Source organism: Macrobrachium rosenbergii, chromosome 4 (genome assembly GCF_040412425.1).
Source record: "Macrobrachium rosenbergii isolate ZJJX-2024 chromosome 4, ASM4041242v1, whole genome shotgun sequence".
In the NCBI taxonomy this organism is placed as follows: Eukaryota; Metazoa; Arthropoda; class Malacostraca; order Decapoda; family Palaemonidae; genus Macrobrachium; species Macrobrachium rosenbergii.
The window spans coordinates 37498321-37513187 of NC_089744.1; the positions used below are offsets into that span (position 1 = coordinate 37498321).

Genomic DNA, 14867 nt, shown 5'->3' on the forward strand with positions numbered 1-14867 from the left:
CCTGGGGGAATTCCCCCAGATCTGGAGGAAATGGGGATCGTCTGGGGGAATGGGGGAATTTGGCAAAAATTGTTGATAATCTGGGGGAATTAAGCAATAAGATGAATATATCGCTTAAATTACGTTATTTTTAAGAGATAGCCTACAGTTTTGAAATGGATGTTAAATCATTTAAATATAAAATTCTCAGCGAAGAATGGTACATACTATTTAGGAAATGAATGCAGTCGGGATTGCAAGCAATTTCCCTAATTTAGCACCGCCAGCTCAAGTGAATGAACTTGACGATAAGTGGAGAAGTTATCGGTCCACAGCTAAAGAGTTACCTATCGCAAGTGACAACATACCACGATACTGGTATAACAAACGTTCCATCAAAGATGGCATGGGCAATTCCAAGTTTGCACTAATTTCTGAATTTATGACAAATCTATCGTGTTTACCACATTCCTCAGCGTGTGTAGAGCGCATATTTTCACAAGTGAACAACATTAAAACTAGGAAAAGTATTTCATTAAAAGCACAAACAGTAGCTGATAGAATTTTGGCCAAACAATCGATCACGAAAAACAATTCAGACTGTACTAATTGGGAACCAAGCAAGGCATTAATTAGTGATGTAGAAAAGGGAATAACAAGTGCCAAGTACATTAAACGTATGAAAGAAAATAATATACCAGTGAATTTAGAGGCAGAAGAAGAGCAGGAATAGCACTTGGATTAACCATTGATATGTAGGCCTAAACTTGATTAAAATGTACTTCATTTAACTAAATGTTATTTTTATTATATGAATTCAGAGGCAAAAGAGCAGGAATAACACTTGGATTAACCATTGATATGTAGACTTGATTAAAATATACTTCATTTAACTAGATGTTAGTTTTATTACAACCTGGGGGATTTTAGTTGAATCTGGGGGAATTTTCACTGAGGTCCTTGGGGAAACTGAAAAATTTCATTGGCAGCACTGGTATATAGGCTCTTCGTCTCTCAAAAGGAGTTCCGCCCCAGTTGTCTGAGCGAGAGGTCTGCTGCATTTTTGAGCCTTGCCTTTGCCTGCCCCTTTCGTCTGCTTTGCGACAAGTTCATAAAGAGCCATAGCTTGATTCAACTTTGCTACTTCCTGCTTCCTGTTGGTATTCTGCGGCAGGACAATATTCAATTATTCGTTGTCTGTGTCTGCCCTTTTGAGACCTGTGCCGCGTGAGGGTATAATCATCAGTTATGGTCAAGCTTTGATCACGGCGTTCACCTCTGTTGCAGCTTTCTCCAAACCTCTTCGCTGTTGTGGAGCGTCACAGCGCCCATAGGGAGACTTACCTCCGGTAAACATAATTATTGCTAGTGGTTTTGGGAAGACTGTAGACGCTGTCGTGCTACGGACACGAGAATTTTTGGTGGCGGAATCTAACTTCATGTGCGATTTGTGATGATCGTAGGGAGACTTACCTCTGGTAAGCGCATATACATTTAAAAGTTTTCATTGACGTTTGATGCTGTCTGGTGTTACAGACGCTTCGAGCTGCTGATGGTAACCGGCATAATCATCTAAAAGATATATTCTACGGTGTTGGATTTTATATGTATGCGATTTAGCTAAAGAGTCATTTTATTACTGTAAGTAAGGCTTAGGTATTTGATTGTTATAAATAGAACTAAGGGTTATTTTTCCCATCTTTGCCTTCTACTGTCGTATGTTTGTGTTTTTTCGCCATTGTGAATTCGTTGTTTTTTCTTTCTCCCTCTGTGACTTTTCCTCCTCCTGTCGGTATACATGTTAGCGTAGGCGAATGGAGAATGTTTGTGGTTTTGATTTTGTAGTTGAATGCGGTTTCTAGCCACAACCGTCATTTACGGCTATCTGTAATTCATTAATAAATATTGTTATTTTTATAAAGTTCGGTTTTTTCTTATTCCTCTTTGAGTGTACAGTGTTTTGCTGAGGATCCTGACTCTTTCGGTTTAACAGCCCTTTTTGAAGTCATAATTGATTCTTTTGAAAATCTGCCTGTAAGAAGAGTTTGTTTAAGGGAAGAGTAAATCCTTGTTGTTTTTCTTTATAAGAAACCAGGGTATTCATACAACCTGGATCTGGTATATACAGTATGTATTAATTTTGTTTTTACACAAGATGTGTGTGTAAGAGGAGATACCCTGTGGCTGAAAATAATCATTTATAGGAACCTTGATAATCATAATAATTCTGATAATTTATAGTGAGCAGGAGGCCACCATAACACTATATCTGTATATACAGTATATATATATAGATAGATAGATAGATAGATAGATGAATAGATAAACAGATAGGTCTATACTGTTACGCAATGCTGCAGTTAACGCGGTGAATTGATTTCTTTAGATTGGTATATTGGTCTGGTACCAGAATTACCACAAGTTGAGCTTATAATGTGGAGGAATGCCCAGAGAAAGAATGAGAGAATTTACCGTTTATTTACACACCTAGATTCACTTACAAGTGATTAACACTGCAACTTCCCTTGACTCTTGTGTCAGCAGGAATCAATCACTAGCAACACAAACTAATTTGCGGGATATTGGCTCCACACTAGTTACCAGAACACTGAACACCTGTTTGACATCTCTCTCTCTCTCTCTCTCTCTCTCTCTCTCTCTCTCTCTCTCTCTCTCTCTCTCTCTCTCTCTCAGAACTGATTTCTATAGGACGTCCTCTGAGATGTAGTTTCTTATCTGTCGGACTCCGCTGTACACACTGTTTCACACAGGAAAAGGGGAGGACTGTCACTAAAGACTTCAGCCTGATCATACTAATAGTAACAATAGTAGGACAAGTACAGAAATGATGATACCCAGTGACTTTTAATAGCAACCCTCGATCCCATACTTTACAATTATACACAGAATTAGCAAACACTTGTAAACGGATCGCACAAGAAACAAAATACAAGAATAAAAAAAATTAAGAAAAACGATTAAACAAAATGACACAAACAAGATTAAAGTACAAAAATGTGAAACACATACACAAAAATAAGTAACCACCAGAGAATGGAATTTCGATACACACACACACGCAGACAATGACTGGATTTAGAGTTACATAAGACTCCCCTTGGGAATGGCTATAAACTAAATATACTCAAGATTCCCGTAAGACTGGATTCTAGGTTTAAAGTGACAAAAAAGTAGGCATCTTTATGACTCCCGGGAAATGTGTACATGCTCAACGACAGTGAATTTAACACCAATGCAAAACGAAATATATCATACTCTAACGCACTGATGAATTATTTAACACAGAACTGTTAGATTTACCTTTATGTTCCCATTTATTCTGCCTTGAGTCAAGCTGTCAGTTTGGGTACTTAACAGGAAATTTATTAAATTCATTCTCGTGATCATACTAAAGCAAGATTTTAGAAAAGATTTTTCACTATAAATGTTACATTTTCGATATTGTTTACTTCGATCCAAAATATTCTTGGTTTCCTTTGAACCCCTCGAGCTCCATGGAAGCTCTTTAGGTATGAAAAGTTACACTAAAGATTTTCCTGATCCGATTTTGGGCAAATACGTATGAAGCCTAAATAACTTTCTTTGGGGCAACGAAAAATATGAATGCTGGCTGAAAGTCAAATACAACTTCAGCAGAAAAATCTAATCGCTTATTAAATAATCAGTAATTTATATTTTCATGATGTTGCCATGTAATATGTATATCATCCCATAGTTTTGATATATTTACTCTTCTATTTATCATGTATCATGTGTAGTGATAATGATTATTGAAATATGTGTAGTGTAATTTCAGATCTCAAAAGAGTTAGTGGTTTGGATAACCTAACAGCTTAATTTAGAATTAATATCTTTCTTGATAATAGCATAGTAGCAGGAGAGAGATTTCATTTTTAGACCAGATGTGCCATCTGTCATCAGTTCAGATAAGAGAGCGCTGTCTTGGGTTACGCGATGACAGGTCGGGAATAACAATCACTGATCCATTCTGGAAACCAACTCAGGTTTTTCATTTTGCTTTTAAAGCATGCCAGTCATAATTAGCCTGTTGCAATCTGTTTGATTGTGAAAGCTTTGTTCCGTATGAGAAGAAGACGAATGATTTCGAAATGTTACATACATGGCTCTGATCAGGTATGCCCTTTTGAGAGTAAGAGCAATGTCTTGATCAATTACGACATGTTTTGTAAGATTGCAGTCCAAAACGATTTGCTTCCTTCTAGAACTTTCTCTTGTATCTCATTCCCAAAATGCCTTATGATGTCATATGACTCTTACATTTTCTTCTGGAATCCTCAGATAGATTCATTCTGACTTTCGAGACAGTTCATATTGGTTCCCTCTCTCTCTCTCTCTCTCTCTCTCTCTCTCTCTCTCTCTCTCTCTCTCTCTCTCTCTCTCTCTCTCTTCAGAAGAGAGAAATTATTAACATAATGTGTTAGTGTGGTCACTGGTATTAGTCTTAGTTTTTGAGATCTGAGTATAGGAAAAGTGTAAAAATTTGGTGGTAATGGCACTTGATAAAAAAGTGTGTTTTGTGAATCTAAAGCAGCTGCAAGTGATTATACAAAGGTTTTCACAAGCTTGTGTAAGGTAAAGTGAAATTTACTTATTATTACCATGGTATAATAAGGTATATTAAGAGAATTTTTGCCTTAGTGAAATTATTATTCATAAGTCTTTTGTGTATTTTTGTGTGTTCTTGTGTTTGCAATCTCTTGATTTTTCACATTTTATATATTTGTGATTTAACATTTATTTACTTAGCATGTTAAATATTTCTTAATAATTTAACATTTCATACTTGATTTAATTTTCATTTATTAAGATTTTCTTTTCAAAGCTTGAGTAATTCTTGATAGTTTAAATTTTGCTTAATTTAATTTCTTGGTAAATTAAAGTTTTTGTGATTTAGTTTTGTTTAATAATTTAACTCAAGAATTAATTAAATTTCTGTGCTGTTTTCAAGTAATAGTAAATTTTTCAGATTATGAATTCTTATTATAAATTTTGAATTTTAATAAATTTTTGTATTTGAAATTTTTAAAATACAGTGTTTCATTTATTGACCACCAGTGAATAGGATTAATTGTGTGCATAAGGCAAAGTGATAAACATGTTTTGTTCCTTTAGTTTTGCTGAAGTGAATTAAGACCAGGGAAACAGTTAAAGTTGTTTGATTGAGTGATGCCCTTTTACTCTAGTATATTTCTTGTTTAATTGTTGATACCTCACACTAGTCTTGATAAACTTAGTTTGATTTTTCATGTGATTAATGAGCTTTTTAAGGGATCACTGTTACCTTTAGAGTACTGAGTCATGATTCTTATTGTTATGAGAGTTCAGGTATCTGGCAGAAGTGAGGCATATTTTTTAAATCTGTGATTAGTGTGTAATAACCAAGTACTTGGAACGCTTCGTGACAATATACAAATAAATAAATAACTATATATTCTCCTTAAGCAAACAAAAAATGAAACGTTTATTCATTTTGAACAATCAACTGTGGCAGGATCGGTTCTGTTTAATTTAGCTGGATTGTGGCAACATCAGAGGAGAGTGTAGTTAGGTATAAAAAAAAAAATTTATTTTTCTTTAGAGTGAGGTGGTGTAAGGATTTTTACTACCTCGTTTATTGTTTTCTGTGCTGGGACAATCAGAACAGCTGTTTTCCAGTTGTTTCCCAGAGAAGGCCGTTTCACCTCTTGTTTTCTGGTGTAGGTGAGGTGACGACTGATGGCCAGTGTCAGACTGCTTCAGTCAGTAACAGTATGGAGATTTCATCAGTCGTAAGTAGTATGAGGGACTAGTTTGGTCGAGTCGGTAAAGGTATGGAGAGCTGATCAATATTAGGCAGCTCAGAGGACCTTTGTACCAGATTCAGGAGTCCATAACAGAGTAGATCTAAGCCAGTTGTCCGCAGTTAGCTAGACTATGGCAGTTGACGTTTTTCTATAGAACTTTACCTGCTGAACAAGATTTTAAAGTAATATTTTGTCGCTCGGCTGTAATTAAGCTGTAAATTATCTTAGAACTGCAGCCGACAGTAAAGGGGACCCGTTGGGAATCGGGGTTTTGGGTGAGGTAAAACACTTTCGAGAATAGCTAACAGTAAGGGGAACCCGTTGGGGATTTGGGGTTTTGGGTGGGGTAAATAACTTGGGAAAAGGTTTGGGTACCTTATTGTTGTATTTCCTGTTATATGTCATTTTCAACATGAAAAACAAGCTTAAAAAAAAGGGCGAATAAATGGACAGCGGGAGCCATTCCAAAGGCACTTTTCATGCATTATTAGTACTGCTGATTCCAGGCCCTATCACTCATGCGCAGTCTTACAGGTGAGCCAACCACCTGATGCCTCCAACTGAGAGAGTAGTATTCTAAGCCGGTGTTCCATGGTGAGTTAGACTGTGGCAATTGACGTTTTCCTGTTATTTTACTTGCTTTACAAGAATTTAAAGTAATATTCTTTTTACATTTTCTGTAACCCCTGTGGCTAGCGCGCGCAGCACAACATTACCGCCTGCCAGAGCATATGAGCTTGCCAAGGATATTTCAAAATGCGGATAAGGCGCAAAGCGCTGTTCCGCCACAAATTTACGTTTCTTTGCCCCAACCGAAAGCTTCAAATAGTGTCCAGTCGAGCTAGACTATGGCAGTTGACGTTTTTCTGTGCTGTTTTACTTGTTTTACAAGAGTTTAAGGCAATATTTTACCGGCCGGCTGTAGCTAAACTGTAATTTACCTTTGAACACTATACGTCGGTGCAGGGGACCTGTTGGTACCATCGTGTAGCTTTCAAAAGTCAATTACAGTTTAGTTACAGCCGGCCAACAAAATATTACTTTAAATTCTTGTAAAGCAAGTAAAATAACATAGGAAAACGTCAACTGCCATAGGCTACCTCACCGCAGACAGCCGGCTTAGAATTACCCATAACGGCAGTGTTTTCTGGATTCGGGACCAGCTGGGTGAAATATCGTGTTCAGCAGAGCCAGCTTGGCTTGGGAAACAGCTTTGACAGCTTCAAGAGAACCTCGGCTGTGTTACAGCGAAGTCTGCGATTGTTTGAATAGCTCCCACTGTGTGCTTATGTGCAGGAGGTGGTCTCATTTGTGTTTCTGCTGTGTGTCACGTTTTCCCGAGTGCCTAGAATGTCCTGCACTATTTACTGCTGAGGGTCTTCGAACCCAAGGTTGTTCTCCTGTTAAATTTCTGTGAATGTTTGTTGTACTCGGGAGATTTGATAATGTGTTCGTGGTATTTTGGTTATGTTGTGTTAACCCTTTTTTGATTAACTATATAGTTTGAGGTCCTGTTTTGGCCATGAGTAATGCTTTTGACAGGTTATATAATTGTAAACTTTCGTATTGCCTGTTAATATTTGTTTTGGTATAAATTTTACTTTGTAAGGTCCATCTAGAATTGTAGTTCGCCTTGACAGCTGAATTTTTTTAATGAAGTTTTTTTAATAAAGTTTTGTTTCTTAAATCCTTCTTTGAGAGTTAAATTTAATTTTGTGACTTTTGTGTCGCGACTGGTTCTTGTTTGGTAATTTACACAGCCAGTCTGGAGAAAGGATCCTGAATTAAATAAAATTAAATTAAAATCTGTTTAGGTTTCTAGGGTAAAACCTGGAGGTCGTTGCAATATACAATTATGTATATATAAGTATAGCTTCTTTAAACTATTCCCCTCCTGCATCGCTGTCAGTTTAAAGCAAGAAATATGAACATGACAATAGCTTCCAGGCCCACCTCCCGGTAAGCAGTTTAAACAGCAAGCAAAAAGTTTCTCATGAAGTTAATATTACATTCGTGATTTTGTTTAGCATATTTAGCTACTTTAGTGTTTCCAGAAAAACTTTTTAGCGAAGGTTGACAACACACTGAGCAAAATTTTGCTTTCCCGCCATTCTCAACGTCTTGTAAACAAACTGACGACAGAAAGGGCTAGGCAGTTATTTGTTCATATTCTAAGGCTTTAGAATGATGCTTGGTGAGAATTGTTAAATGAGGACTACCATAAAGTAATTTTGTCTTGTGTGGAATAAAACTGTTCTTAGAAGGAGAAGACTGACTAAATATCTGACGAAAAAAAAAAAGCATAGGTCTAGCGTTTGCTCGGTCAAAATTTTCTTTGCTACACCTTCGTAAAGGCTATTCATTCCTTGGCATGATTATGAAATGACTTAACACTGAGTAATTATTTCTATAAAATATATTCAGAACTAAGTAAACTGTGTCCAGAAAAGGTTTAGATTATGTAGCATTTTTCCCAATGAGTAGTTAGAGTGCATAGGTGCAGCCTAGGCTACCAAAATTCATTTTCTTATCACCAATTTGTAAGGCATATCGTTGTGTTACACATATGAATGTTAGTTTTCTCCGGTTTGTTTACATCATCCTGACATACTCGCTCCAAGAAAGACGCTTCCGGAATTTCGTTGAGAAACCACTTTTGATAAAAGGCATTTTGTAAAACACCTCTAGCGTTGCCTTTACACGTATAAAAGTGAAGACTTGATGGTTCGGTTAGTATTCTACAGGCCTACCTACTGCAAAGAATTCGTAATGACTAACAAAATTCAGCAGGTATCCTCACGCATCACACTAACATGTTTAAAAGACGAGACGTTGACACAACCTATAGGCCTACTTACTACTAAGCATTTTCAATAACGAGCAAGTTCTTTTTTTTTACTCTATATTTTGTGGCATATTAAGATTAATGATGAAATTATTTCAAAACTGAAATTGCGACTGCGCTTATGTGCCACAATAAAATGCTGAAAATGTGAGACACGTTACAGAGAAAGGGTATTGACTGCTAACAATTAACTAAGACAAAATCATGGGTAAATAAAATTCACCATACTTTGCTTACCTGTTGAATGTTATTCCGTTTTCTCTTCAAGAATTTCTGTACTTATTTCCGCAATTATAAGTTTTACAACGTATCAGCGACGATAATGAACGAAAAAAATAGCAGAACACACTAAGCACCTATTGCACTTCCGCTGCTAAGAATGGCCGCCCTGGTGGCACTACACCAAACTACGTAGAACTTGTATTCAGAAACGTCGAGGTCCAGTCGCTGATCCATGACAAACTGACATCCAAAAAAATTGGAACCTGATTATTAAGGAAGGTAAGAATCAAATCAGTGAATTATAAGAAAATTCATTGTAGGCGACGCTCGCTATCAACTCAGAAGTTATCAAAGTTAATCATGAGGTATCAGGGAAAACTAATGTAAAACTAATATCACAGTTATGGTAATTTTAACGAGCAACCAGATTTTAGCAGTATGCTTATTTACTAAGTGTGCGTACGTTGTGTGTGTGTGCAATTATCACTAATTTTCTCGTATATAAATATTAGTAATTAATCGCAGCCAGTTTCACTTCCAGAAAAAAATGTCATCCTTATAAAACAATCAAGTTGTTCTTTACGTAGTTCATTTACTAAAAGCTCTCAATATAAAGGTTCTTTCTTGCAATTATTAGTATATAAAATTACATATTACAAACTTATGGCTAAAATTTTCAAATCTTCCGTATATTCTTACCTGATCATAAGTCAAAACAAGCTGAATGAGAAATGCACAAATTCTAGTAGTTTCAAAATATCTTCTCACTATAATGTTATCATATTTATACCATCTGCAATTGTATTTATCGTCTATAAAGTCAAGTCACACATCAAAAACGGATTTATATTATATATATATATATATATATATATATATATATATATATATATATATATATATATATATATATACATACATAAAGGCAAATGCCATAAAGGAAAAGTGAAACAGCGGAGTGGTTGCTAGGCCTTTCGACATACGATCATTTAGCAGCCTGCTTGTAAGGAACCGTGGTGTGTCGAAAGGCCTAGCAACCACCCGTTGTTCCACTTTTCCTTTATGGCATTTGCCTTTATTTATACATTCACTGTATTCCATATCTTTGTGAATCATTTATATATATATATATATATATATATATATATATATATATATATATATATAATACATATAGAACTAATGAACACGAGTGCGTGTTTTACAGAGATAAATTTTTTGCTCATGGGGTCAAACACCTAGCCTTTCATTTAAAAGATGGGGTTCAGTCACGATGTGAGTCAGAAATTTGTATGTATATATATATATATATATATATATATATATATATATATATATATATATATATATATATATATATATATATATATATTGTGTGTACTATTAACAACAACATCTTAATGCACTACTTTATATAAATTTAACAGTTATGACGAGTTGTAAATGCCATATGTAGGCTAATATTTGAGTAGATTAAAACAAATTCACGCGAAACACCTCGTTATTAAAATAGCCTAGTAGCTGCTGTCTAATTAATATTAGCGAAAGAAATCAGAACAAAGTTTATGTGATGTTACTTTAGTGACTGACAGAGCTGGGTTTATATGAATTTTGTTCCCGTGATCTATTCTGATTTTTTTTTCTAATTTCTATGTGAACAATTCACTTCTTTTGGCAGCTATGAAAACGAAAAGAACATCTGTCAACGGCGTCGTAAAACTGTTTTAGTGTAAATCTGATAAGGAATCGCAGAACCTACGAGTCATTGCAGCGTTTCTTGAACTGCTTTCCCTTTCCTTCGGTCCCATTTGAGCGTAAAACAGCCACTCGTCCTCCAGAAATAGGCTGTTGTCACTTCCGTCTCTGCCACTGACGGGAAATGTGGTTAATTATTTCATATGCGAGATATTGTCTCTCCTGCCACGTTCGCTAATGGCCAAACGTCAATTTCAAGAGGTCTCCTTTGACGTGAAGGGACTCCTCTTCAAACGGGATGTTAAGGTGCCTTGTCTCTTAGTTACTGAAGAATGAAGAAGCTCGAGTTTCGCGACTAACTTTACTCCTCTAAAACGAGATTCTTGAGGGTGGTCTTCTCGTATTTCCTCTCTGTACTTTGTTATTTTTCGTTTTTCACAGCAGACCTCAGAAAATTATAGTTTTCTAAGGAATGAATGGTGAACTGTCAAAAGCTTTTTTTTTTCTTTAGAAAAGAATGGACTGGAATATAGAGTTTAGACCAAAGGCCAAGCGCTGGGACCTATGAGGTCATTCAGCACTGGAAAGGGAACTGAGAGTACGTAGGTTTGAAAGGTGTAACAGGAGGAAAACCTCGCAGTTGCACTATACAATGATTGTTAGGAGAGGGTGGATAGCAAGATGGAAGAAAGATAATGTGAATGGAGGTGCAGTAAAAGGAATGAAAGGGGTTGCAGCTAGGGGCCGAAGGGACGCTGCAAAGAACCTTTAGTAATGTCTACAGTGCACACCGTAAGGTACACTGACGGCATTAGCCCCCCTACGGGGAGAAACACTGAACTGGACCATTACTTGAACCTCTTCTGCATATTTTCTTATATAAAAATGTAGTTTTAGACCTAACGTTATTTTCATTAAGATCCAGACTTCGCATTACGGGACTTGTCATTGACATGATTTTGCTTATTTTTTTTTTTTTTTTTTTACTTTTACAGGTGCGTTTTTTTTTTTTTTTGCAAACTCTGGAGTAACAGAATCAAACTTCAAAAAAACCATTCCTTGGAAGGGAGAGAAAGCTCTTGTGCTACGGAATTTTTTTTTTTTCTAGGTCGACTCCAACGTTCTACTTTGGATAGGAGCAAGTTCTTCGACTTCAACCTATGGTCTAGCAGTGCTCTTTCAGTTGCTGAATTAGTTTGCAAGCGCCAGCTCTCTGCAGGAATAAATCTGACAAACCGACGATGCTGGTGTTGAAAGACTTTTCACCAGCTGCCGCGCAGACGTGTTGATTATGATTAAGCAGACACTGATGCCAGTGATACATTGCTGTTAGTTTTAGTTATTTCTTGTGGAAATTGCGAACTTGTCTAAGGCACTTACTCCTCCAATCAGCTGTTTGATCTTCGTTTTGGCTTCCTATTTAGTTTCATTAATCACCGCAGTTTATTTGCAACATGAAATTGTATTTTCTTTTATTTTTCTTCCAAGTACCTCTTAGTATGCTTAATGTAATGCCATATATCGCCTTAGAAGGCAAAAATATTAAATGCACCGTAGCAGACACGTAAATGTTCAAAACAAATCTGTACCAATGCACATACAATTTTTTTTTTTTTTTTTTTTGTCAGTACAGTTCATTTTCAATATTTTATATTTTGCATGCTTCCAAAAGAGAATTGCTGGATTCGATCCTATTTTCCCACTTGCATTGAAAAACATTGTCCCCCATCGAACTGTAGATATGGGTGGATGTGCAACTTTAGAGATCACAGATTTTGTACATGGTTTTGTTGCGATTATTTTCTTGTTAGAATTTGAGGCAGTGGAACAGGTATTGTTAAACTGAAGTTCATTTGGAAATTCTTCCATAAAATTCAGCAATGAAAAAAGTTCATTGTGTTCAGTTACCTAAATATGTCGGCATTTACGCCCGCGTCATATATTCTAAGTGATGAAAATTTAATTGTTATTATAAAAAGAGTTTTTAGGACAACAGTTTTCATGGGCTTCTGCCACATCTGGTCACTTCAGTTCAAAAGTGGCACATTTTCAGTAATTTTGACAAACAAATTTATTGCACACAGCTTTGTTGTAGAAATAGAAATATTGTATTGTAGGTAAAGAGAATTTACTGTATTTGCTCTGTAAGGTGATACAGGTGCACTGGTTACAACTGTTTAAGATTAGGAACCATAAGCATAAAATTTAGACAGCATTCAAATTGTTTTTCACCGTTAGACATACAAAGTTTCAACATCACTGTATATAATTCTCAAAAAAAATACAATGATTTTACTTGACAGGCCAAATTATAACAGACTGACTAATTTACATATCAAAACCTATAAATATTGTAAGAACAACAATTTTCTTGGGCAAATAAAACAACTTGCAAGTATAGAAACAGCATTTATTTTTTTCATTTATCATTATATATATATATTTATAGATATATATATATATAGGTATGTATATATATACAGATTATATACACTTTACTAATTTGTACACATTTTAAAAATAGGCTATTTACATCCCTTACTGCAGCTACACATTCCACCCGGTGGGACATATTATCATACGGACACATTTGATATACCAATGTCAGTGGAACACTAACACTCTCAGACAAACAGTTAAATACCGTAACGTTAAGCAGCCTTCACCCACTGGCCCTAAACAATCTGAATATGGACTGGCATTATGAAGACTCAACAATAAAATGGTTCTGTGTAATGTCCTTTGTTTCTTTTCTTTTTTTTTTTTTTGGAAGAAAAAGATTTTGGCACCAACCATAAAAACTGTTTGGTGTACTTACAGGCTATAAACATTCAGGACCCAACATCCTACATGAAGAATAACCATACTTCAATAATCTTTGGAAAATTCATATGGAAACAGAAAGCTCAGTTCAAAAAATGACAGTAATAACCTTAACAATACAACATAAAGAAACAGGCAAAGCATTGCAAAAATTCTCTCACATTATCTTTCTTCATTTTCTCGTCACCACTTACTGTGATAGTTGAGACATAACACTTGCTTAAATAGTAACAAAGAGGATATACGGTTCATGAAAACTGGAGAACCTAGAGAGAGAGAGAGAGAGAGAGAGAGAGAGAGAGAGAGAGAGAGAGAGAGAGAGAGAGAGAGAGAGAGAGAGAGAGAGAGAGAGAGAGAGGCAAAGCGAAACATTTCTTCTGAAATAAAGTTCATGGTAAAAGTTTTCCTTTCCAGAGAGATGTCAACTCAGGCTGGATGTTACATTTTTAGATTAATGCATTTTTGTCATAAACTATTCCATAACTTGTGCAGTGGGTGTGCTCCAGAATTACTGATTGTCTATCATATGAATAAAACCTAGTAAAATGTCACAAGTAGACTGGCATTGAAAGTTTGTCACTGCATAATATTCTGGAAATGAAAACTCAATACAGTAAAACTCTTATTAACATATCCTTGTAGGGTGGTACACTAGTGGGGGCAGACTTTAACTCTGGATGTGGGACCCAGAAAATGAGGACCTTGATTATATTAATTATACCTTAAATCAATAACTTTAGTATACCACCTAAATTGTACAAACATTATACAGATTTTTGTTTATCTAAAGTGAGAATGGGATAAGAGGAAACTAATTTTTTGGTTGTGAAAGTGTATGCAAAATTGACTTTTTATGAAATCTGGGTTCACTGTCGAAAGAATCTATTTACATTATTTGTATATATACTCAAACTAAACTTCTACGCAAAGCGTTGCTAATAAGAAAATAGAGTATGAAGAAATAAAAAATTCCAAATAAATGTTGCTGGAAGAATATTTCATACTCTAAAAAATTCCTCTTCTAAAACTAATAAAAATTAATAACTTCAGTGTTTAATTTTTTTCTGCATAATGCAGTAATAATAACAACTAACCGCCACTCGAACATGCTTTAGGGGCCTAAATCATCCAAGTATGAGGTATGCTGAACTATTAATAAACTGCTTTGAATTACTGTAGTAAATTTAATCTATTCTTTCTTTACACTTTGGCATTACTCCACAATATTACCTATAATAATAAATTTTACAATAGACATACAACTTTCATGATGTTATCAATGAAACTAACCCATGATAAACCTAGTTCTAGTGTAGCCCTGAACCATTTCATCAGTTCTTTCTTTCTCCCCTAAGTAAACTCATGTACACTGATAAGATGAAAAATTGCTAGATTGGTAAAAATATGTTAAAAGAAGCTTGAAATTTATCTTATATTTTCCTACTTATGAACAATATTAACAGAGATTATACCTCATA

General features: G+C 35.3%; 1 long non-coding RNA gene across 1 annotated transcript; it reads left to right on the forward strand.

Moving 5' to 3' along the window:
- Window positions 1–8411: 8411 nt before the first annotated feature.
- LOC136832760 (uncharacterized) lies at window positions 8412–13335 on the forward strand. The gene is made up of 2 exons (XR_010851310.1): window positions 8412–8533; window positions 11675–13335. It is a non-coding gene; the product is annotated as an uncharacterized lncRNA (long non-coding RNA).
- Window positions 13336–14867: the final 1532 nt, after the last annotated feature.